This window comes from Andrena cerasifolii, chromosome 1 (genome assembly GCF_050908995.1).
Source record: "Andrena cerasifolii isolate SP2316 chromosome 1, iyAndCera1_principal, whole genome shotgun sequence".
NCBI classification, from domain to species: Eukaryota; Metazoa; Arthropoda; class Insecta; order Hymenoptera; family Andrenidae; genus Andrena; species Andrena cerasifolii.
The window spans coordinates 15,915,520-15,942,160 of NC_135118.1; the positions used below are offsets into that span (position 1 = coordinate 15,915,520).

Consider the following 26,641-nt stretch of genomic DNA (forward strand, 5'->3'; position numbering starts at 1 on the left):
TCGTTGAGCGCGGTTCTTCGCAACAGCCTTAATGCATAGCCTGTACATGCGTTGCACTCGCAACAATGTACGCCGACATGATTCCAATATAGATCGCAATGAAGCGCAGGGCGCGCGTGTTGCACGAACGCTCGTCCCGGAATATGGTCTCGGTGCGTTCAGTGTTTAGAGGGAGGCTGGCACAGTTTCCGCCGACTCAGGCGAGAGCAATATCGATTTCCAGAGGGGCACGAGACGAGATAGTTACCGCCCGTTGTGTGCGCATCGTGCCGTGCCACCCAACCGACCTGCTGCCGCGCGGGGGATGAATTCACGGTCAAGGACGCCGAGGACAACCCCTCTGTCTTCCCTCTCGCGCAACCCTCGCTTCCACCCGCCGCTGCGCTCGCCACTACTGCCACCATTACCACCAGGGCCAGGCAATCCCCTGCGTAACGCTTCACGGTACGGTTAACAGCTCTATCCTCTGCCTCCGCGTTATCGCCGCTTCTATCTTTCTCGAAACTCCACCTCTTTCGCGTCCGTACGCCGTTAATGCGCGCACACGCCGAGCGAATCGCGATTGATCCGCGCGGCCAGATAATAAAAACTGAAAATATCCTCTTTCTTTTAAATCACGGCGAATATAAAGACGCGCCGCTCGGCACGTCTCTGTGTCCGTATCTCTCGATCGGGAGCTTCCCCTCTGCCTTCCTCGCGCCGCCCGGGACGGTGAAATAAAATCGCCCGCGTATCGGAGGAGAAAGGTGGAGATTAGCATAACGGTGAACGCGCGTTGATGCTGCTTGACGCACGAAATGAAAATTTATGCCGCGTCGAGGAGGCAGATTCACGAGGACAATAATTCGACGATCCACGATACGGCCCGAGGACACAGAAAGGAACCGGGAGAGAAGAGGCGCACGGCCGGGGGATTTACGCAAGCGTCTGTACTTTCCACATAATTCTCGCCGGGGATCGACCAGGGACAACGCGGATAATATATCGTCAGAAGGGATTGGTCGTATGTTAACCAGCGTTACACCTGCGGGCCGGTGAGGAAACTTCGTGGACAACCACCTACGCGCTGGTCCGCTCGGTCCCATTACCGGCCCGCTCGACGAATTAAATAGAGGAAGATTCACACGGTTTCGTTTCTACCAGTTCGATAGCCTTGCTCGCGTGTGCCTTCGCTCGTAATTCTGTGCGGGGCCGTTGTCATCGCTGTGTCAAAGCGCGCTTTAAATGTTGCGATATGGATGTCAGCTATTCTATCGACACTTCGAATCCAGAATACTTTATTCAGCCGCTGACGCTATCATAGCGACAGGATATAAGCGTAGCAGGAAATAAACAAGAGATGAAATCCATAATGGACCTCGAGTACCGTTCCGAACTCGAATTTCATCGCGCGTTTTTCACCAGCACTACCTCCTTCTCAGCGTCTGGAACGTATCATTCGATCTTTTCTTTCGTCTATGCTGTGCAGTTCATTAGATCATTAGACTAACAATGCGGAGTGTCCTTTATGTGGCGTTTACATTTCGAACGTAATAGCCTCTAGCGCAAACCACGAATACCGTCCAAGCTGCAATTTGCATGACATATCTCCCCGTGATGCGTACGCTCTTTGTACACGCAGGTGACAATTCAACGCGCGTGTATCATCGCGCGAGATTTACCCTCTCGCATACGATTAGCATAATGGTCGATCATTACGCCGGCGTCATCCGATTTCCGTGGGCGTGCGGTTCGAAATTGCGTGAGCTTCGTTCGCTGCCCAAGGAACAAAAGATCGCCACGGTATTCGAGTTACGAATCCCTGTTTATTGCTGTAAAACTGTGATCAGGAAGAGAATCGGCCATTTCGATTCCTCGGTCGCGATTGCACGACTCTAGGGGTCGTCCTTAAATTACGTAAGGCTTTTTTGGGGGGACGGGGAGGTCGCGAATTTCTTATGTTTTCTTACAGAGGGGGAGGGGAGTCATGTAGCGTCTTACGTAATAATTTTTCAACCTACTTTTCAATAAATACAAATTCTATCATTAATGTTCCAGAAAAGTAGTTTTAGTTTAAATTTCACGAAACCGAGTTAACCCTCCGTTGACACGCCTCCTTTTTCGATCAACTTTGACATACCTGGGTGGCTCACACTCAGAGCAATTTTCGAACAACTGCCATTGTCATCTAAAGAATCCAATCGTCGTAAAAAAAAGCATGGATCAGTTTTAAGGTCTCTAGAATATATTCCAATAGTTTTTTTATTGAAATTTAATCACAGTTTTTGTAAAAAAAATTCTAGATTACCACATGTCGAGAAAAAACGAAGGAAATCTTTAAATAGTCGTAACTTTTACAAATTTCAATATTAGAAGCTAAAAATCTACAGAGTTGTTGCTCGGATATAATATTTTGAGAGAAAAAATAGTTTGTAAGTTAGCTTTGGAGAAAAGGTAGTCACTTTGCATATAGAAGGTGCAGTGCGTCAAAATCAGCTTATGGGTGGCTCGCACCCAGAGTGTCAGTGAAGGGTTAAATGAGTTATATAAACTTTTAACAGAATTTTAATAACTGAATGAAATGAAATGTACAAAATATTACGTAAGAAGGGAGTTGCAATATCAAATCTTACGAATTCTTATAGGGTAAAGGCAGGTAATATGGAACGGCACGTAATATGGAACGGCACGTAATATGGAACTTCGTACAATTTCAATAAAGAATCCCTAGACACAATAGACGATGATACTGACTATTGAGCATCAGTCGGGCATCCATCATTGAAAGAGAAACGTTTATATTTTTCGTGGGGTGTAAAAGTTTCTGAAAAGTGCATCAAACAGTTAAATATTGTAGTGAAGGTATGTTACAAAGTATTATTTTGACACAATTTATCATTAAATATGTGTGTTCTTGATTATTCAACAATAGTTTACCAATAAACTTACTTTCTTCTTAGTATAATTCTTAATTTCTTGTCGGAACATGCGTGTACGTAATATGGAACATACCCAGTAACATAGATGAAGTTGATAATGACGGTGACGAGGATGATGCGGAATGCTTATTTTGCGGTGGTAATTATAAAAATAATGACAGTGAAGAGTAGACCCAATGTATTCGCTGCTTTCAGTAGACGCACGAAGAATGTGGGGCTTCCGACATTTTTAGTAAAGAAAAAGGTAAAGATTTTGCAGTTTTCCTTACAAATTTCCTAGGTGTTTCATATTAGGACCCATTTTTTCGAACGGCCAATTTTCACTCTTCATTTTTTTGCTATAATTGCAAAACAATTGGATTTTTTACATTTGACTATGTAAATATGATTATGCATTAGTTCCTTCGTCCCCTCATGTCAGTTTTATTAAAAAAAAAAAAAAATTCTCCTATTTTTGACAAGCTTTTGAAATCAGATGTTCCATATCACCTGCCTTTGCTTTACTGGGGGAGGGAGGGAGGGAGTACGAGATTGCTAAAATTGCCCTCACGTAATTTAAAGTCAGCCCCCTATCAACCGACATATATTAAGCGACAGAAACATTTTTCCTAATCACCGAAACACCAGGGCTCGCTAAGAAAATTTATCTACCTATCTAAAATATTCGAGGCTGAGCCCTGCACTTGAGATATCGAGCAAGCTTTCACGGTGCGTCCTGAGTTAACAGTCACGTGTCATCTGTACGATCGAGTTCCTACGTCAAGCCCAGAACGGGGATCGTTAAATCGTTAATCGGCGGCCATTACGATCGTCAGCGATCAACACCGTCGTCTTTGTCATCGTATCCGTCCTTCGCGGCGCGCAACTTCGATTGGCTACCGAGATTGCCGCGGATACAGGACACGATTCCATCGAATCAACGATGGAAGCTCTGCTCGATGCGTATCTGGAAATCGTGTGCAGCCACGGTCGAGGCAGCTCGATATCGGTCTATAGGTATAGGTAGATGGCCGTGCGGACGACCACGGGCGTTTGATTAAGCGCGGTAGCCGCGGAGCGGCGAGCTACCGGTGAGAGCAAGCGCGTTCGTTCGCGCAATTACGCCAAATGGATTTCCTAATTGCGGCGCCGCGCCGCCAGAGATTGCTCATGTTCGAACATCCCGCGCCGACGAATCGGCAACGGTCCCGATACACAGGCACCGACGTTCTCTCTTTCTCCCCGCGGTAGGGCAGCGCCAGGAAGACCATTTCATTGTAGATCCGGTTCAATCAGCCGGGATCGATTTATCGGCACCGCGAGGATTCGCGTCGGTTGCTGCCGTGGAAACGCAGACGGTACGAGTGGAATAGTAGCATTGCAAGTAGCCGAGGATCTACCGTTTATAGAAGTTGACTTTGGAGTTACGATCTCGAGCACTGATGAGTTCGACGGTACCGCTGGGAAGAATGCACTTGTTCGCGTTTTATCGCCGAAGTTGTGTGCCGCTTTGGGTATGGTCAGTGATTAGAGCGGAGCCGTCTGCGACAGAAGCTCCTTGCGCGGTGTTGGCGAATTCGGAGTCTAAATGAAACGGTGGTAATCGATACCGGTTATCGCCGAAGGAGAACGGAACAATAATGTATTAAAGAGATGCCCGCGATAGAAGCGCGCGAGTCGACGCGCGACAAGGGCACCGATAACGAGGATACGTTTTCGCGCATCGACGGCCGTGGAAACAAGAAAACGCGCGCGAACGACAAGCCGGTGTAATCGTCTTCGGATCCGAGCCAGGTATAATCTTATCGCGGAGATAGCGCGTACTTTAATCCTCGCTTATTCTATTTCTGCACGGGCGACTGTTCCCGCGAGGAGGGAGCGAGAGGGATCCGCGAGAAGCATGGGAAAAGGGGTGGAAGGGGTGGGTGGTAGGTGGGGAAGATTGCAGGGGCTGCGCCGGGGAGGCGCACCGAAAGGCCTTGGATCTGCATAGCAAATTGGCGATCGATATACGGTCACCGTACGGAGAATCGCGCGAGCCTCGAATTAAAGCTTATAACTTTCATGTCCGGCGCAATGTATCATTATGCGCAGGGCGGCCCTGGTCTTGATGCAGCTGCCCGCATGCGGCGCGCTACGCGCCGCACCGCGCCAGCGACCGGCGGGCGCGAATATGTGCATAAAGCACGATAAATCGTCCGCGGAGATACGGATCGACGAATGACAAGTCGCTCGATGGGCGGCGCTCTGCGATCTTTTTCGCTTGGCGACCTCTGGGAAGAGATCGGTCGAAGGAAATTGTGCAACCGACGCGAAACCAACGATGACGCCCTACCTCGTCACGACAGCAGACGGAGCGGCCTGTCCCAACGGACCAGCCGCGGCAGTGTTTACTCTACGGTGGATCTAAGGCGTTGCGTCTGTCCCTTCGATCTTACCACAGGAATCTCGCGGAGAGTTTGCGAGATGAATTGGGAGGGTGACTTAGCAAAAGTAGAATTACGAGTGGGTCAAGCATAAGGGAGCTGCATTGACTCCCGGCGCGTGAGATAAGTTGCTTCACGTATGCCTGTACGTTTAAGAGGTGAGAATTAAAGACAATGGTGACTCGAGCGAATAATGTTTGAATATTGTGATTGCGTGAATCAATGAATTCATTAGTGTAACGTTACAAATATTGAAGGAGCTGTGAATGATATGTTTCTCCTTCAATTTCAATGTCACGAGTTTATATTTAGAACCGACTGCCCTTTCAACCCTTCAACCGCTTGCAAATAGAAATACTTTTGGAGCGAACCGAGGGTAATCCCGTTTCACTCAAATATTTACACGACGGATAAAATTCGCTAATCCCCTCTTAGGAAGCACTTTAACGTGGCAAATGGATCGCTCTCCCCGCGTAAGGTGTTAATGGTCGATGCAAACGGAGCTGTGTAACTCCGCTTCGCCCAGATTAAAGAGATATATGTATAACCGAGTTCGAGTGGCGTTTCACGGAGTGAACCTAGCAAAAACAATATTTTCTCGCGGCGTCCCGAGGCACACGCAGAGGGAACCACCTGGAAGAGGGCACTCGAGAAGGATCGGCAAGAAATGTTTTTATTGTTCGGCGTGTTTGCAAACGAAACCGGACAGCCGTGACACCTGACACCTGGTGTACCGTCCTGCACCGTCTCTTTCACGCGTGCGAACGGGCCACGCTGGCTTCTTCGCTTATCGGTATGTAGGGCCCGATTAAGACAATAGAGGCTACGGTTCGCACGATTAGCGTTGCGTTGACACCGTGGTGCGCGTCAATAAACTTTGTTTGCGGTTTAACCAGAGGACACGACGCTACGTGGACTTTCTATTCAAGGTAGAGTGTTATACTTGTTCGCGCGAAATGGACACTGTAAATAGTTTCTATTTTGAAGAATCCCATCGAGAAACTGGTTAGTGGACGACGGCTAATTGTAGTGTAAAAGAGATCGACGCTCTCCGACCCAATTAAGTGGCTGCCACAAAATATCACGGTGCAAAAACTGCGTAATAAATTGTGTAAAAAAAAAGTACCCGGAATTTATTATTTAAAAGTCCCTCGGTGTATGTATTAAAACAATCTTTTGCATGTAAGTTGGCATCACTGTACTCAGTTGCGACGCTGAGTTCGATCGTGATCTATCAACCAGTGTGTTTGCAGCAGCTGTTTATGTCAATAAACCTCAAGTGTGTTCTGCGATTTTTACAATGGAAGAAGCTGTCGAGCGAAGAATTTGTCTAAAATTTTGCGTTTCCAACGAAATTTCTTATGTCGCAATGTTACAGAAAGCCTATGGTGAGTCGTGAATCTCAAAAACGTAAGCGTACGAATGGTATAAGGCATTCAACGAGGGCCGAGAAGATGTTCAGGATTTACCGCGTTCCGGCCGACCGTCAACGGCTTCGACCGACGAAAGCATCGAAAAAATCAAGAAAATGGTCATCGAAAATCGTCGCTTAAATGTTAGAGAGGCGGCTACTGAAGTGGAAATGTCTCACATGTCCGTGGATAACATTTTGACTGAAGTTTTGAGCCTGAAACGCATCCCTGCACTACTTGTGCCGAGAGAGCTGAATTTTTTGCCAAAAGAGCATCGAAAAGTGGTCGCTGAAGAGATGATTTCGCGAGCTTCCAGTGACTCTACCTTCGTGAAACGCACCGTCGTATTCACCAGATATGGCCCGGTGTGAGATTTTTATATTTCCTCCACTCAAATTACCACTTCGGGAAAGGCGTTCCGAGTCAATTAAATCCATAAAAGGGATTTCGCAAAAGGAGCTGAAAACTATACCTTCTTCAGCGTTTGAAAAATGCTTTGAAAACTGCGAGAAGCATTGGCGCGTGTGTACTGCCTCGGATGGAGTCTATTTTAAAGGCGATATAATAAATTTTTAAGATTAAATAAGCAGTTTGTGTTTTATTCACAAATTCCGGGTACTTCATTTGCATAATGTGAATGGTACGTATACGATGTAAACAAAGCTGAATATTATCCCTCGAGTGGTTAGCATCTGAGTATATCCTGCCATCTCCAGTGGCAAGGTATCGCGAAACAGCTGATCAAGGTGTATAACGGAAATAGAATGGGAATAAAGCGGTGTCTCGTAAATCCATCCGTGCGTTTGCGACGCCAGCGAAATATCGTTTGCGCGGGGGAATTTTTAGCGAAACGGTCGTGCGCGATGTCCGTAGGTACGTTGGCAACATCGACACAAAGGATTAGCACGCGCACGTCACGCTTAGCACGCGCATCAAAGTCACGAGCCGTGAAGAGACACGCGTAGAAGAGATTGGTCGTAGCAGATCGTTCTACGTGGCTGGGCTGACGCGCGCGTGTTCGCTCCACTTCCGACATTAAGCCACCCTCGCACGTGACGTCGCAGGTACGAGCAAGGATGCCATTCGATTACGAAGAAGAGAGTTGCGTCCACCTACGTGTAATCGCGAAGGGAGCAGTTGTTCCCAAACAGTAGATGCTGCGGTTCGATCTTTCCGGTGGATAAAATTAAACGAGCTTATAATTTCGCTGCAGCAACGTGGGAAGAGAAAAGGTCGAGCGTGAAAAGAGATGTTCATACGTGTCCGTCCTAACGCGCGCATCCGCTCTACTTCCGACGCTCAGCACCGCGACGCTTCAGCGAGCCTGGGGTGCACGGGTATTAAAACCGCCCTCGCACGCGACGACGGGAGTCGCTCGACACCGATTATAAACGCACTCTGCTGTCACGAAGGGTAAAGGAAAAAGAGGCTTTGACATCAACTATTGAGTATCGGGTGTCGCTCCAGCGTTTTCACGGCAAGCTTCTATCGCTTTCTTGGCGTTAAGTCGGACGCGAAATGCAGGGTGCGATAAAATTTAATGGACACGATTATTCGGCGATATGGGTGTTGAAGGAATTTAATCGAACCGAATAATTGGAGGGCCGGAAAATTACGTAAAGCGCATGCGTCGAAAGGGGGTCCGTTACAGACGTTAACGAACGTTCACTTTCGATGCTCGTGAGTATGTATGCGAAACGATAGAGCCCAATGCACGAAAGATTCTGATTTCGATGTCGATGGATTTGTATGAGTAATCACGTCTTACGGATTAAATAGTGATCGAAGAGGCCTGCGGAAGGCAGTCGGGGCTCGTAGATAACGCGTGTATCTTTCAAGTGACGCGCCGCCAATGTGAACGTTACGGGAGGCATAAATATGAACTTCGCCTTTAATGGCTTACCCAGTGGTTAAAGGCTGCCGCGCATCCGATGCTCTCGAAATTCAACTCCTTCCACCGTGCGACACTTCAGCGGGATTCGACGCCGCTTCGTAACCTCCGTCGGCGGTAGTAATGTCACGGGGATCACAGACAGACAGGCACTGAACTTACTTTTTAAACGAGTATCGTTCTTTATCACAGTGGCGATCGTCTACGGCCCGTCGCCAAGTATCTTCCACGGACGGCAACGCGACCGGACAGACAATATACGATTCTTATGTAAACAACAATCAACACCAACAGATCCTCCGATCGAGCGTAAACTGAATATCACACACAATACACGCAGGCGCCCTCTTTAAGCTTTTCGTTTCTCGTTTTGCCTGTACACGGCAGCACGGCACTCGTATTCAGTCCCTCTCACAACCTAACTTCACTCCCTTTGACAAAAATGGCACTACGGACAACGTGGAAGATAATGAAGTGAAGTTGTCGCGCTCGTCGGTGGCAAACGTCACAGTAAAAAGCGTATCCTTTGCTCGGCCGGTGAAGACACAGGTCCGTGCGAGCGCACTTACCGCCAGTTCTGTTCGGGAGCCGCGCACAAACACGGCACGAAGAACCGATACGTTTCGTAAATAATATAGAACCAGGCACATCGGGATCACAGACTTCTTGGGCCCGTCGGTATCCAGCCACCGATCTCGTGGCGTATCTTCGTGTCACACCAACCTCCGGGCTCCTCGACGGATATCGAACCGTTGGTTATCCCACACGGCGATTGGTGGATCTTTAATATCGATCGCGCGTTGTCGACTTTCGACGCGATTTACGGAACGGAGGTGTCCTCTCTATGCGCGTACGTGGCTCTGGGGGAAAAAACTGTTTCTCTCGTCCGGTCACTAGTCGAGCGGGAAAGGGTGGTTTCGCGACACGCAGCCGCCACGTTGCCTCTTCTTTCCCTCGCGTCCTCTCTAAACTCGGCTCTCGTCTAATGGTTTTTGTTTGCCGCTCTGTCGTTTTTCTCGCCACGAATGAGAAGTGACCGTGTTGCGAGAGTGGTGGAAAGAGAGAATCTGAGAGAGGCGTTGCGTACATCCGCATATATGACAACACACCGACCCTTCCAGTAGCGCGGTCTCGCGCCGACTGCGAGGCTACGACGGCTCGCGGGTTTCACCTTCGGTCGTGCTCGACTCCCTTCGCCCCTCTCTCGCTCCCTCTCTCTTTCTCTCTCTCTGCACGTGCACAGGCCGCGTCCCCACTGATTTTCGTGTGTGCGAACCTTAACTCCCCTTCTCTCTCCCCACTGCTCGCCAGCCCGTGCCAGCTACCCCCACCGTCGTGCATCTTCGGCCAGACTCGCCCCTCTTCGGGTACGCGTCGGCCTAACCGAGCTCAGTAGGCGCGAGGTGGGCGCACGAACACTATCGCCTCTCGGTGCACCTACGTGAACGGAACCACGCCTATCCCCCTACCCGTGTTCGCGCGACCGACCACCTCGTGCTGTTTTTACCGGCAAGGTAACCGATGGCGCGACAGAGAAAGCAGAATCGCGGTGTATTCGATCCGGTGGAAGAGAAGGAACGCCGAGGACAGAGAGGGAAGTCTCTCTTTTACTGGTTTCTCAGCTCGGGCCTGCCCACGCGCCGAGGGTGCGTGCTTGCGCGCGCAAAAGCTCCTCGAGGAGGAACACGCTGCGTCCGCGATGCCGAGAACCCGAACAATCAACGGGGGATCATCGCTTTCCAGATGGATTATGATTATACACGTTTTTATGCCCCGATCAAGTAAGTCCAACATGGCGTCCATTTTTGCTTATTAGCCTATTCTTTGCGCGCGCAACAAGTGCGCGCGGGAGACGTCACGTGACCGCCTTTTTTTCCCTAGCCTAGCTTTTTAAGTAAACACACACTTTCGATGGCACTGGTAAATACCTTACATCAGAGTTCAATCTCAACGAGTGTATTTAGCAAAAGAATACTTAAACATCACTCGTACGATTTATTTACTTGTTCCACGCGTTCTTTATTCCACTTCCTTGCCGTGTGATTGAATTGTATCGCGTCGCGTCGCGTGGTGCACTCGAAATACGATGCGTCTAACCTACAAACGCCAAGCGTGGTCGGTACGCGGCAATTTCTTTCGACGCATTCGATAAAAACGCCTAACGCGTCTCGCCTACTCTATGACTTTCGTAAACAAACGTCCCTCGAGGTATTGACACGTGGTTAAGGTTCTAGCCACGCTTTAGACACGTGTCCACTATGTCGAGAGTACTCGCTAAGTGGTCGCTCGACCATTTGGATTTTTTCTAGACGATGCTGTTTACTTTCTTTCTCTCCCTTTTTTTCTCGTTTTTAACGGGAGAACCGGCGCGCCGGTCCAATACCGCGTGGAAAGAACCGTAAAGTGCAGAATACTCGAGTATAGATTTATTTTAGGAGGCTCGTGCGCCATGAATATATTCAACGCTCGTCTACTTCCTTTTAAGCGTTACACAGGCCACTTGCTCCGTGTAGTAATAACGTATCTACCATGTTGACACGCGGGTTTCTCCATTACCAACGGATCTGACGAACGAGATCTGTTTCATTAAGGCAACAGTTGGTAAAATTTCATGGCACGTAGCATTTCGTTTGAAGCATTTTTTACCAGAGTGTGGAAACAGAGATTTAACAAGTAAACGAGGAATTAGTGCAATTAGATGTTCCAACTATGCCACTGATCATGAATTAGTGATTCACAGTCTAAACAACGTCTCGTACTACTTAGTCCATTATGGTCTCCAAACAATTCCTACATAAATAGGATTGTTACAGTGCCCACACTTTTTATCGCTCATCGATTCTTAAAATTCAACGTAACTGCACCTTCGGAGCTTGGTGTATGAATAAATATGCATACAGGCACGTCATTCAGGCATTTGTTTCCTCATTTCTTTGCCAACTTCGACGACGTTGACGTAAGCCACGTCTGACGTTGCCGTTTCACTCGCGTCCACGACATTCTCATAGTAACTTCCTCGAGTCCGTGCCCACAACTGCATAGGGGAAAGGTAGGATAGTCGATCACAGTTTTGCTTCTTTATTAAAATAATGATAATGGTTTGCTTTGTTTGTATTTAATTATGTAAGTTTTGATTCTTAGAGTATTCTCAATATACTTGTACAAATTTGAGAGCTGAAAACTAATTTTAATGACTGAATTTCAACATTTTCTGGCAGTGATGTTATGCACAAGTATCCCCCACTGAAGGGGGACACTTGATCAAAAGGTTAGGGAGACTTGATCAGTGAACTTTGAGAGTAAATAACACATTAAATTTCTAGAGAATATTTATTCTCTCCGGCAATAACATGAACTAAAGGGAGTATCGTAAAAAGAAAGTAAACTATAACAAACTTAAAAGAATTACTGAATAAATAAAACCGAATAATTAAACTCTATGACATAAAACAACATAAATGCATTCTGAAGACATTTCACTTAAATATCACCTGATTAAGACGATGATGATGAAGAAAAGATTTTCCTTCTCACTTTCTTTGCCGTATTTTTCTGTTTCATTAGCCGTTCTATGGATCTTTCTGGGGCATTTTCAGCTGTTCAATTATCCCACCTCACGCACTGATCAAGTATCCCTAAATGCACTCGATTTGAATAAGATGGAAAATTAAACTTACGCTAAATATTTAGATCAATCAATAACTAGCATTAATAGACCAGAAATTGCTGTTTTTACTTAACATATTTCAAATCGTTGAAAATGACACATTTGCTCGAAAAGGAGGAAGAACAAGCAGACCGAAGTATTAACTTTTTGGCTGCAAATCAGTTCGAAGCTTCTAACAACATTATTCTACGCTCCCAAAAGAAAACTGCAACGTGAGGTGTTGCAATAATACAAACATTACCACGATAACGTGACAGCAGGCACAAATTACCAATATATTAATTAAAAAGCTGATGCGATCGTGTATCCCCGCTGATCAGCTATCCCAGCTTTACCCTACTTGTCGCTTAGGACATCGCGCGCACCTCATTGTATTAAAGCTTCGTCTGTAATTACGGAATTGTAGGAGTTGCCGTTCGGCTCATCAGGCGTGAGATGCTTCGAACGGTAGTTTCTGAATGTGCCTTGCGGTATTGAGAGGCAAAAACGTTGTCTCGTTGTTTAGAGGGAAGCCGTATTCTTCTTTTCTCTCGAGCGACTTTCACGTCACGACGGATACCGCACGCGCGTATATACACGCATTGTCACGCACGCCTTCCAAGGCTCCCGAGGTTGCACCTGGGTCGAGCGTGTACCCACCTTTTCCGCAAGAAAAAGATCCTTACCTAAAGGCACGCACGCACGAGATGATCCAGCTGTTTGATCTTTGCCACGTGCTCCCTTTTTATACCGTATCTCTGAGGGTGGGGTGGCTTCTTAACTGCATCTGCGTTTACACAATTTTCACGCGATTGTTCAACTCCGGGTCCGCGAGACACCATCGATCTTCCGTCGGGGTGTGTTTAGATAAGACGCAGGCTGCAGGTCGTCGAAGGTTGACGATGAATTAGCAAAGTGGGATTTCAGACAGAAAGGGTTGGAACTTTGGGTATCCGCAACCCTGGGGAACTAAGCGCATAACATGATTGATTAGGGGATTGTCTGCTCGATAAATACTACAAGTAATTTCCGTTAACGAATAATCTTGCTTTGAAGAGCAACTCCTTTGAATTATTTTATCGGGTATGAGCTACGTCAGCGGTCAACTGTGACTTGGAGGGCACCTCATTTGAATAGATGGTCATTTCCAGTATATCATAGTTTACATAAACGGCGATGGTTTGAGAGCGTTCCTCGGTCATTACGAGAGGCCGACCGCGTAGGCTGTCCCCGACGAAAGATGCGTTCACGTAGAATACAACTGGGAGGAAAGGGCCACGGCGACCCGTACAAATCCCAAAATAAATGTCATCGTGTATCATCGTGGTAACGTAATCCCGGATCGCGAAGACAAATGGCGGCAGAATACGATACGATGCACCGCGGTCGGTCGTCCGAGATGAGGAGCCTTCTCGTTCCACGTATTTACATACCGCGACGAACGAAGGCCCGTAGGACGGACGATGAAGGTCTGCGCCCTTCTCTGAAGCGGGAACAGGCACAAAAGAGGATCGAGAAGAAGGAAACGAGCGGGACGTGTGTCACCAATGGCACAAGATCGACGAAGGACGGACGATGACTCCTGGAAAACCAGCAGGATCGGATTTCGTCCTAATCTTCTTCAAATAATTATCAGGACAAGTGGAGGACGTAGAGTGACGTCTAATCTAGTAGACTGGACGAAACAAAACTTAACTTCTCGGCCTGATCAATTAATTCGTATTTAAGGGCGAATACCCACAAGTTTCACTTCACGGCTGCAAACTCGACGAAGTAATTTCCACAGAGGAAAACCAAACAGACGGCGGTTCCTGTGACTAAACACTCGCAGTAGCACGTGCGATAATAATTCATAACTATATAAAAGGCTAACGTTTGTTTTCTTTTTTTTTAATATTATTCTTGCCTCGTACAATGCCGTCGATCTACTTTGGCTCACACGTGCGTAAGTAGCCGCGGCCCTGGAAAGTGAAAAACAAATCGGCCGGGTGGTGCGTCAAGATTTTAAGCAAACACGTGGCGCGTCCGCAGGTCCCTGCGCGGACACGCAACACAGCGTATTAAAAAGCGCGCGGGTTTGTTCTGTCTCGAAGACCACTTCACGGCCACGTATATACTCCAGGAGAGGAGTCTAGCTCCGAGAACTCTCCTCCCGATTTAGCTGAACGTGTCGCGGCGTCTACTCACCTTGAGAAGGTCTTGCTTCAAGGTTGAAAAGTCTAACGACCGCCTAGGTAAACTTGCGAATCACGAAGGAGGAGTAGCGACGATCACGCGAAGACTCCTCCCGATATCTTAAACCTGCCCGTCTTCATCAACCAACTGCGCTTTCAAAGTCAACATCTAATCGTCGAAACGCTTCAAGACTTTCTACTCGACGCGCGGAGTAAGTCACAGATTACCCGCCACCGCCAGGGATCCCCCGTCTTTGGGTACCTAATACAACACGGTGACTAGGTAGGTATCCAGCTAACGAAGACACCAAGCCGTTTTCACCGAGGAAATAATCCTGAGTTATGACGCTGGCCTGTGCCTAATACACTCTAATGTAATCACCTGGAACCGAGCGGGCCGAGAGGGCGGAGGGCAAGAGTACAAATAAATAATTTCTACTCCCCGGTCGACTTCGGTAGTATATCAAGAACCACTTTTCCGCGATGGTATCCGCCGGTGGCAGGCGTGGAAAAAGGAAGAGGCTCGGGCAACTCGCGTAGAGGACGAGAGCAAGTGGAAAGCGTAGGCGGGGCGCATACCAGAGGCACCTGCTCATTTACTTTGCGGCGGTCGGCCGGTCGGCAGTCCATGGTAGGGGATCCTCATTAGGGCTTGCCCCTACCAACCTATCGCCACTACCACCGCTCGATCGTGTTTGTACACGCGACGACTAACAAGAGGACGCGGCCGTGCCCGCTGCCACCGCCTAACGTTTTCCACCGTTACTCTCTCCGTGGCCAATTAATGAATCTCCTCCTCGCGGTATCCAACGAAACGAGCCATGGATCGGTGGGAGTTGAACGGGGCTATCAGTTCCGATTCAAAAAGGAGACGTAAGCGTCCGGGGCGAGAGGGCTTGTAGCTACAAGATCGTTAATGACCGAAGATCGTGTCAATTGTCAGCCGTGAAGATTGTGAGCGAGAGAAGCGGTCGGTCGTAAAGATCGAAGGGAACTCGTGGCATGATTGATCTTGCTCATAGGCCGCCCGGCCCTTTGAGAATCCCCGAATGATATCGGGAACACGATACGCGTTCAGTTCCCGTTTCCAGGGGTCTCCGTATCGTTGGCGTCCGACTTTCAAGTCAGAGCCAGGTGCAATTGTAGTTTCAGTGAAAAATCTAACGATAAGCGTTAATCGAGAATTTAAGGCACTAAATCTGAGTTAGGTGCGGTCGGATGCAATCGGGATTGCACTTAAACCTCAAATGGTCCTATCGAGGAATCAATGAAGAAACGTTCAAGCGATTCTTGCCGAGGGTCAACGAAACAGAAGGGAACGGGTTCGATCTTTTACGATTGGCTTCCACGTGCGCCCGTGCCTCCTATTCGTCGCCACCTGTTGCTGCTTTCGCTCGCGGGACCCCTGCCGTCGCGATTTCCTCGTAAACCAAGCGAATCGAGCGTTTCGTCGAGGTGCTCGGGCGTATGTACATAAGCTATTCCGGGATTCCACGCGTGTTCGGGTCGCTGGACCTTGGCGATCTCCGGCGAAATCTGGATATCTGGGCACGGTATCCGGTGAACGATGAAATTTCCAGCTTCCTGGCAAGTTAATGGCGCGTGGCCGACGGTATCAAGACTATCCTAAGCCTAAGTAGATTCTGCAATCGCCACTAGCGAAGCGATACAGTCGATTCTACGAGATTGTATGGAGTAAACGAAATCGTATCGGTCGAAAGGACAGGCGGGTTTCTGTCCCGCCGCGTTCTACCCCGTGGCATAGGACCCGTCCCTCCTTCGAATGTTTCAACACCTAAAGAGATTTACGAGGCGGCAAAAGGGAGGGGGGTGAAGAAGGGCGAGGAGAAAGATTAAAGGTGCTTCTGAAGGAGGAAGAAAGAAGGGGAGAAAAATAGTGAAACCGCAACCACCCTCCACGGGCATGGGCGTGCGCCGCAGGACCCCATGGGCCCCCGTGTAAGATCTTACATAAAGATCGTCGTCCGTGCACAATAATGGCCTGGCTGCCCGTCCTGTCGCCCGTATTCCCCGTAACCTCGTCGACGACCGTTATGACGAGGAGGCTCGCTGTTGCAGCTTGCCTTGTACACCTCCGTGTAAAACCCGAGCGTGTGTGCAGCACGCCTATAACGCGGCTTTTAGACTCTGGTCCACGTAGCCACGGCATCCCGCGAAACAATGGCGCGGGTATAACCGAAGCTGTAGGGGTGCGATGTAACCCACTGCTGTCTCTATTTGTTCTCTTTCGCGTGGAAGAATAATGGGGGCGGGACTTATATTAAGTTACTTCGTCGTGGGTATCTTCCGAAGACTAGAGGTCTTTGAACGGCGCCGCCGCACAGTGGTTCCAAAGTGCCTTTTTGTGGACAAAATTCCGTATCTCCGTCAATTCTCAACCGATTTTTCATTTTTTTGCTCGTTTTGTCGGGGATTAAATTTGCTACAATATTAAATACCTGAATTGCGACCAAAGCATGTTTTTTTCTATCTTCTTTCTGACAAAGTTGGATGAAAACTTTAGTAGAACAATGTTTGGGGCTAATTTGATAAGATTTTGCTTATCTAAGTAGTTTTTTTTATGTAAAATCTTTAATTGGTACTTGGCAATAGCGGAAACATAAAGCAGGTGTCAGAATGTTTGAAATACAACTTTACAATGGCTAAAAATTTGGAATGTCTACCGAGTTTACTACAACCAGAACCGTCTGAAATATCAATTTAATGTATGATTATAGAACTTAATAACGTTCAGAAATATTGCAGAAACTCAAAACCGTGATTTATTTTTTTACGTTTTTATTATTGTTTATTAGTAAATAAAACTTTATCGAATCTTTCCGAACCACATCTTTTAGATTTGGAAGGTGCGTAACAATGTAATAAACAAATTCCGAAGAGAGTTAGCTGCCACTATTTGCCACTGCGGTGTCAATCCGATGTTGTTTAATTGGCGATAGCGCTGAAAGTGGCTTTTTTGAGGATAAAATTCCGTATCTCAGTGAATTCTTAACCGATTTTTATCTTTTTCTGCTCGTTTTGTCGGGGATTAAATTTGCTAAAATATCAAACAGTAGTTTTCCAAAATTTTCTTTAGGGATTAAAAAAAAAAAATTCTGAACTCTTGGTTCTGAAACGAGTTTATTAACCAGTTTTTTCATTTAGTTAGTCTTCTTCCATATATTCTACATCTTCTTTATAATTAAACAAAAGATATTTTGCGTCTTTTTCAAGTGCAACAGACAGAGTTGGCCATTGGGACCTCAGCAAAAGAAATCAAAAATCGTTTGAGAATTGACGGTGATACGGAATTTTGTCCACAAAAAGGCACTTTGGAACCACTGTGCGCCGGTGACTTTGGAATTGTCTGCTACGATTCTGTACTTCAGTTCGAGTGGCAAGTTACTCGCCGTTGAATTCGAAATATGATCTATTTTATAAGTAGACCGATCGAGGGGAACTCCTATGACAGCGATGGAAGGATAATTGTATAAGGAAGTTAGTCGCAGCAAGGGCTGATTTGAAAATGAGGGCAACAAACCCGCGAGCAAGAAGGGCCGTCCCTTTTTCGTCATCGAAGGCATCCTGCAGCGTGACGAAACACGTTGACGGAATTGACACGTAATTGCACGCTACAATCTGATTCCGCGGCTCATAATACACTCTTATTATTAACGATCGCCCGCGGCATCGTTTCGATGGTTTCGCAACCGGAGAGCCCTCCCTTTCAGCGGAACGGCACAAAACGCCGTTCTCACCCTTCTCAAAGGAGAGTTTCGCGGGATCCTTTTCTCGGGCCGGGCGTGAAAAGAAGCCGAGGCATCAAAGGGAGCGTAAATTGTTCTGCTGTTGCGTTACGCGCACGGCAACGTCCGATAAATGTTATTATCGGTGGCTTCCAGAAGCGGGTCATTATACAGCACAGGCATAATGTATCGCCCCTGTAAAACAGATACGGAAGCTTAACGCCAACTCCTCGCTGATGCTTAGAATGGAATGCATCTTGGCGAACGATTAACCGAGAAAGCGAACGAACTTACCGCCCCGGGGAGTAATAGAAGACTGTTATCGTTTAGTGAGCCCATGCTTCTTTCAGGGCACTTAAATGCCATGATTGCTATATCCGTCCGTGATTGAATAATTACGTTCAATCGCGGAGTTTCCGTAGAATGCGTCTACACAGTTGCATCCCCGATCACCGCGATTTTCTCGATGCAAGATTATGCGCAAATCTTCTGGAAATCAGTTGCTAGAAGATTAGATGGTCATTCCTCTTAGCGCATGCCAGCAGGCACAGCGGTTTAAAGAGGTCGTAGGTTCTCCCGTTCGTTCCTCGTCTATCTTTCACTTCAGAGAGCCTTCGATTCTTTTCTTGCTCGAGCCAGAGGCTGGCGAGCCTCCTTCGACTGGACAATGGTCAGTGCCATTGGTGTTCGTTACAATTTCGAGGCGTGTTGGCATTGTGCTGGCCTTAAATGGGGCAAACAGCAGCGGCGGGTGGCCGTTTCTTACAAAGCTTCCTTGGCGCTGGCCTCCTTCCGAGGAAAAGTCAGAGGAACTGCGAAACCGATGTTCCGCGGCATATTCTTTCACAAGACGCTCGTAAACGGTGTCCCGTGGACTCTGAAGGGCGTGTAAACGGCCTAACCATCCAAAACTTCCTGTGATTTATGTACACGAAGGAGCGTGAAACCGTTTTACCCACTGACAAATTACCCGCTTAGTATGTGGCTCCCGATACTAGGGGGGGACTTCTGACGAAGTTCCCGAGGCGATGTTCCCGGGGACGTGCTTACTTCTTCCGAATATTTATCACTCTCAGATCGGCCGATTTTTGCAACACTCGTGAACATTCGAGTGTGAAATCTGAAGCAGTCGAAGCAAAGGTGTCGCTCGTCGGCCAGCATCTGCTGTCACTTTCCTCGCTGCGTGCCCTGTCGCTCTAATTGGCCGTCTGAATTCGAGAATCAAAAGCCAGAACTTGGAAGGGCAGACGTTATAACTTCCTGATGCGTGGCGCGATAAAAAAGTGAGAAAGCTGGGGGAAGGTGAAAAGGAAGGAGGACGGAGAGACGGTTGAATCGGCCGGCTCTCAGATTGAACCACGGGTCACAAAGAAGCCTGCCTCGTCACGGTCTGAATAGCCACGGCGAGGAGGTTGGATTAGGTTAGGTTAAGTTACGAGGGTGGTTCCCTCCGCGGTGTCTTGAATGGGGCACGTGCTACCGGCGTCGTAATCTTTCGGGCAACCAGGACCTTCCTGCCTGTCAATCTCTCCTTCCGTTTGTCTGTCTGCCCGGCCATCTTCCGTCTCCCTATTAGGATCTAGGTCTAAGCGTCTAGGATACTCTTCGAGGTTCCTTTGCACGCGGTGGCAGCTGCTACCGGGATCATCGAATTTGCAAGTATGCCCTATCGCGCGTGTCTTGGATGTGTCCCCCTTGGCTGTAGATTCGTTGCGACAACAAAAAGCCGAACGTCTGTTACAGCTGTATCGTTCGTCATTAGTTGTACGTTAGAGGGTTGCTCGATAAAGGCACGAGCATTCTTGTCAATAAGACACTTGTTCCACCGCTCTATCAGCTGTTTCATCCCCACAGCAAAACGCTACTTTGCTCGGTTACGAAAGCAAAGTTGCATCGATCATTCGTAACGGTGGAACAACCGATTGGGCAGTCACCGAAACTTGAATGATATTAAAAACTCTTGAATCTCTACACTTGAAACACAACCGATTTGTCTCTCCGCTCTGGTTTCGGTAAGTGAAAATTCTGTGAACGGAACGCGCACGAAAAAGTCCGTCGCCTCGGAACGGAGCGCGATGGCCCACGCAAGACGATCCCCGAGCGAGGAACAATGGGTCAGGCTGATTGTAGAATCGAGCCAGACGAGAGAGGCACGAAGAGCGCAGGAGAAAAGAGTGGAGCCGTGTCAAGGGGGTCGGTCTCGCGTGTCGAGATGTAAATGCGTGCGCGCTATGCATCTGTCTCCTCTAGGGGTACGCGTGTATACACGCACACGCGTCGCGATCGCGCGCTATTATATTTACGTAACTCCGGTGTGTAGCGCGAGTGGTTGCGCGCTCCGGCCGTGTCCGCACGCCTGGCCCCTCGTGCTCGCACGAGCGCGCGCGTCGCAGCGCGACGAACGAGTTCGCGCACGCAACGGAGCCGCGCAGTGATATACGGGGGATATATAAGGTCGGGTACATCCAGCCACTATATACAGTCGCCAGCGCTACCGGCACAGGCACCGGGGGTTACTACGACGCTGCAATTTCTTTATGACCCTGCCAGGGAAATTCTTGCCGACTGTTCACGCTGCGTCCGCGGCTATCGGTAACTCAGTAACGTTCAACCCCTGCGAACAAGGAGAGCTAGTGTACAAACGTCCTTATATCTGTTTGTTTAGGTGATGAATATAGAAGAGGTCTGTCAACAATCAAGTTCCACTTTCTAATGAATTTTTAAACGAAGAATTTACATAGATGCCCCTACTGTGACATTACGAAGTGGTTGACGCACGTGTCTTTCAAAACTTTTTACAGTTCCGTAGGAGTGCAGCGCAGTTTTCCAATTTTTCTGCTCCCCCCGAAAGCTGGGCGAATTTGTTTGTTTCGTCGATATAAGAATCTCCGGGGGAGGAACGTCTACCAGGGCGCGTTCCGCGCGGACGGCTGTTATTAGCCAATTTTTAAAGCGGTAATTTCCGAAGCAATTATTCGCTATAGAGGCTGCTAGGCTCGCCGTGCCGCAATTTAGACCAGGGTTGCATGTAAAATCGGAGACGCGCGTGCGTATATAGGAGCCGGGGCGAACGACTTTGGGCACGCGAGACGATTCTATGCGTTACATATAGCGAGAGCGTAATAAATGCTGCCGGCAGGCCTGGTCGCTATAGTTGCCATGCTACTCGAATACCAACCGGGGTTACAATGTTACCCAGCGACGTCGGACGTGGAATTTCTTTACGACGGTAACACGCTGACCGCCTCTCGATGTATTTTAATGCCGCTCTAACTGTCCTGTCGCGGGGATATCCTGCTGCGCTCAAAGGATCAACCGATTACTCGGTCATTCTGGTCAGGTTGAAGGAGAAACGCGAATATCACCTCCGCGATGCATTTCCTCGTTACGTGCCCCCCTATCAATTAAGTTGTAACGCCGTTAACGTGTATCCCTGTGTAGGATGCTCCGTCTAAGGAATTTTCACTTCCCGAGCCTTGCTTTAGCTAATTAGCAGCGTCGATAGTGTTCGTATGTACCTACATACTCCTCAGTGCATTATCACGAATCAAGACTGAAACTGAGTACCCAATCGCGACTTGCCTCCCTTATTTCTCCGAGTTACAGAAACCGAGACAGAGGGTTGAATTACTGTATAAACGTTCCTGGACGAAGTTTCTTGAAGCACCCCGTATATTCGTGATTACGAAACGCCTTATTATCGATACACCTTCCCAACCGTCCTGCCAATTAATCGGGCTCATTAACGGTGAGGTAATAGAACGGGCTCGTTAATGGGCAACGATAATTACGTTCCCGCGCGAAATAGAAGCACGTGGACGGCACAGTTCCGCGGAAACGGCGCGCGATGAATTAGAAGAAGGCGGGAAAGGACAGAACGTTTTCGCGCACGCGGGCAATGCACATTGTGCAGCCGGTGGCGAACCGGGGCTTTGGTTATGAAAGAAAAATCGTAGCTTTACTCTCGTTTGGGTCGCGCGACGTTCCGCGGGTAGCTACTTGCTGCCTGTCGCCTGTTACGCAACCCCCTGAATGGTGCGCACACGTGAATTATGAAAGTATCGTTATTATGCGTTACCCGTGGCACGCATATCTGCATTGTGGAGCCACTATCTCGCCGTTTACCTTTTTTCCACCCGTTTTCTACACCGCATACCCCGACACGTGATTTACGTGGCCGCGGGGTTTATTAGTCTACGGTCGGGCATTTAATGAAGTGCCCCGAGATTTTCCGCCGATCTTAACGTCGTCCTTATTTTCTTCGGTTTTTTCGCTGCCGAGAACACGAGAACGAGCGGCACCGGAGGAGCGAAGTGTAACGTCCGTGGTAGAGTTTTACGACGCGAGCCGAACGGCAGTGCTTTAAATATAATTACGCGGACCGATGGCCGCGATTAATGCCATTGCCGGAATTAATTATTCTGCCAGTAGCTTATTAGATATTTTTATCGCCGGTCGTTAAAACGTGCTCCCGGTGACTAGCGTTTCCCTCCCCGTAAATGATATCAGCCGAAAGGCATTCCCCGTCGAATGCGTTTTGTGGATAGGTGTCGTAAAGTTAACGCTCTTATCTCGCTGACAGCTTTACGCTGCGACTCGCTCTTACCGCGGGGGGTTCGCGTGGAATGTAATAGAACAAAGAGTGATTTAATTACAGGCGCGCGCGGAAAGGAGGCACGCTGGACAGGTATCGACGGTCGAAAGCGAGATATCGCGATGACCGTGCCGGTAATTAGCGATCCCCGATAAGCAAAACAACCGTTCGTCTTAATGACGACTTTACTCGTTACGGGCCTAGCATTCCGCCCCCATCTTAAAGCAATTAGTACGCTACGTCCACCGATACAAGGGCCAGATAAACCATTGACGCATATCGGCAGAACGTACACGTCAATTGGCTACGTTTCACGTGGCTCTGTGCGATTTCCGCGCGGCAGAAAACTGTCTTAAAATGAACTCCATCTGTGGAGCTTGCTTTGAAATAGGTTAATTAGCCAGAGATGCGGGATTTCTTATAACGAGTTCATAGTTGATCTCGATTTTGTTGAGAAATGCCGTTTGTGCGAGAAATGAGTATGTCACAATACAGACAGATTCAACGCTTCAAAATTAAAAGAACGATCGTAGTTCATATGGGTGAATCTACCTTTTGTTTCTGAAGCACAGATAGTTCAAGGCACAGCACCGATTAGTTTGCCTCTAATGTGAATAGGGTAAACGCACCAATAAATGAACACTTAAGGCTAATGAATGAACAATTTTATAAAATTATGTTTGCAGCGCGATTGATTCCACGTGCTGCAAAAATTGTTCGGATATGAAGCAAGAAATTAAAAGAAGTCTCTGATTAATTAGTTGCTCATTTTACTAACTTATTTTACTCATTTTAATATAAAATGACCATGTACTGGTACGTGTTCATTTACTGGTACATCCACCCTATTTCAAATATTGCAAAAATGAACGAGAGAAATTGAGTGTACACACAATGGAATGAACAATTAAGCAGCGTGGAATGGTGTTTTAAAGGCCACTTTGAACAATACGATGAAATGTCGTTTATCATTATGAAGCACTGTATTAATCAAAAGTAGTTGTGTTTTAAAAACAATTGGTACTCGAATCCATGTTTACTAGAGCCTCCTTCTTCATTTCGGAGTATAGAATACGTCTCGAACTGTGGCCCCACCCAGTGTATTGAAATTTTAGAAATATTCCCGAATCAGTTCGGAGAGTTTAGAGTAAAATATGGATGCCAGAATTGTCTTCTCACCTCTCGTGCAGACGGCAGCGTGGATCTGCTTGTCGACGGTCGTTCAATCGTGGCGACGAGAGACGCGCCCGACTAGCCTCGTGTCACTTCTAGCACTCCACTTCACTTGTTTCATCAAGCTTGTTTGCGTCCGTTGTTTCCCTCACTTTTCAGGCATCTCCATGCCAACGATTGTCCAGGAACGAACGAAACACGAGACGTTACCGAAGGCTCCAATTCGGTCCCGGAATTTATACCAACACTTCGTGGTCGCCTCCAATCGCATAACTGACGGAAACCTTAATCGATTCGGAGCATAGTAACTGGTTTATCTATTTGGACTCGGTCCTCCGGATCCCATCGCGAATACCAAAGATCGTCCGACTTCCAATTTAGCTCGATTAACCTTCCACGGTTCTGCTCGTTATCCCTGTCAAAGTTCTCATAATATTGCCGGTCACTGTGTCGCGGCACGCGCTGCTAGGCGAACGAGCGAATTCCTGGTATTATGTCGCTTTCGATACGCGACATAACACCACCGCTTTCCATTGAAGGTTTGAACTTGATCGGTTGCTGCCGTTGTCAATATCGTCGACCTTCCCCGAGTCTTCGTACAGATCTCTTCTTCGTTCACACTTTCATTTCCGAACGTAAAGGCATTCTCACTGTCCGCATCCCTCCTCGTGGATCCTCTTCTTGCTCTCCACAGCTCTCCCTACCGATCCACCTCGCTCGCCGCTGTGTTCATCCGTGTGTGTCGGGGCCGAGAGCAGTCGAGATCGACCCTTCGCGGCGAAATTCGGCAAGGAGATGACACTCGCGTGGCCGCACGGTGACGAGGCAGCCGAAAATCGTGGATTAAAGAAACGCGCCGCAACAGGTGAGAGAGACATGCGACTCGGGAACGGATAAGGGAGACGGAAAGGAGCCGCGGCGGACAGAGAGAGAAGGACAAGGATGACGATGGCGTAACACCGCGCGTAGTAGCGGACAGTCGGCAACTAAAGCCCCGAGGAGAGTCACCTCTCTCTCCTTCGTCTCTTCTCTCGTCCTCTCTTCTCTGGCGTGTCTCTCTCTCCACCACACGTGTGGCCGCCAACACACGAGTGCGTGCGTGCACCTCGAAACACGTACGATGTTCCTTCTTCTCCCCCTCCCCTGCTTTATATCCCAGAGTACCCTCTGCCGTTGCTCTGCTCTCCTCTCTTCTCCTCTTCCTTCACCCCTCCACCCTTAACCCACCTACAGTACCTCCCCCTTTTTTCTTTCTCTCTCACCGGTACCGTCCTTGTCCCTCTCTCGCTCACCCTGCCTCTCTTGCTCGCTCTTTCCCTCGGCCGCGGAACACCACGCACCAACTGCAACCGCTTGCAGATGCACATTCGACTCGTTCCTGAACGGCTCGTGGTGTGCGTTCCGCCGATTCGTGTGTCGGTGTAAGTTACGCGCGGAAGGAGGAGTGGGAGGTAGGACACGCGACACGAGGCCTGGTGGGGGAGAGAGAGGGTCAACGAAAGAGGGGATGACCTCCCCTCGTTCCTCTTTCTCCTTCTCTTCTCCTCGCGGTTCACGCGGGGCAACTCTTCCCCGCGACCGCTTTCCTGCCTCGCTCGACCGTTCTCTGTGTCGCCGTTCGCTTTCCTCCGCGTGCGCGCTCGCGTTTTCATACGTTCGAGCCAGTCGAGGCGCGTGATCGCGAAGATCACTGGTATTGTCGAGGCGAGCTTCGAAACTTTTTGGAGTGGCAGTCTTTCTAGACGATTGCGCGGAGCCGCATCTTAGCGATATTAATCGGGGGGTGGAAAATTGATGTCCCCTTGCATACGCGACGCTCGAATGAGCAATCTTGACACTCCATTAACGGGTTACTTACGTTCTCGACGCCTAATAATTCATCGCTTTTGGGATTTTTTTCCTCAAGAGGTGTGAAATAAATCGAAAATTTTATAATTTTATCTTGTTCTTGGGACCTTTATTCATATAAACAAATTTATTTGACAAACTTCTGCACTCAGCAGGAGACCTCCTTATCAGCATGATAATTTCGATAATTTACAACCTTTTTTTAATGAACTTTGGATTCATCTATGCAGAATGACATTCTCTAAGGGCCATCGAGCCAAATTTTTGAATTTTTAGAACATAAGATAATTATGCTATTTTGAAGAAAGCAGTCGATTTTTCGTCTACAATTTCGATCTTGAAATGGTAAAAAAAATATTAAAAATTAAAAATTTTAAAAATGGTCCGATGGCCTTTAGAGAATGTTATCTTGCATAGATTAACGCGAAGTTTATGAAAAAAGGTTGTAAATTGACGAAGTTATGATGCTAATAAAGTGGCTTCCTGCTTGGTGCAGAGGTTGCTGCAACCGCAGAAAACGAACGGCAATATAGGGTAGACCGGGTCGAATCGGATCAAAATAAGAATTTAGTCCATATTTCCTACATCGCGATAAAAATGAGCACTCCAATCGTTCGTAGTATCTCGTCTCTATCCCCCGCACCTACCGCAAAAGCCCGTTAATTGTTTTAAGTCATCGTTTAGAGCTGGCATACGTTTTCACTGACATGGACGCGTGCGAACGTTACAATTCTGCTCCAAATCCAACCTACGTAATCTGCAATTTGTTATTTAAAATAAAAAGTAAGCTTGAAAATTCCAATGTGTTTATTCTTATTAGTTTGCACGATGACC

At 48.0% G+C, this 26,641-nt stretch overlaps 1 protein-coding gene and 1 long non-coding RNA gene across 5 annotated transcripts in view; one reads left to right on the forward strand and one right to left on the reverse strand.

Annotated features, from left to right (window-relative positions):
* Klu (zinc finger protein klumpfuss) overlaps window positions 1–25,150 on the reverse strand; it is a 69,371-nt gene extending 44,221 nt beyond the window's left edge. Inside the window, exons 1-2 of one of the 3 annotated variants that reach the window (XR_013084652.1) lie at window positions 23,966–25,150; window positions 10,114–10,123 (exon numbers count right to left, since the gene is read on the reverse strand). The gene's annotated coding sequence lies outside the window, so the exon portion shown is untranslated. Of the gene's footprint in view, window positions 1–8,638; window positions 9,783–10,113; window positions 10,124–23,965 lie in introns of those variants that run through there. The other 2 variants (XM_076806729.1, XM_076806740.1) reach the window with 2 other exon arrangements.
* Window positions 10,032–26,641, forward strand: part of LOC143366221 (uncharacterized) — a 153,613-nt gene continuing 137,003 nt past the window's right edge. For both annotated transcript variants that reach the window (XR_013084690.1, XR_013084689.1), the window contains exon 1: window positions 10,032–10,407. This is a non-coding gene — a long non-coding RNA (uncharacterized LOC143366221). The remainder of the gene's footprint in view (window positions 10,408–26,641) is intronic.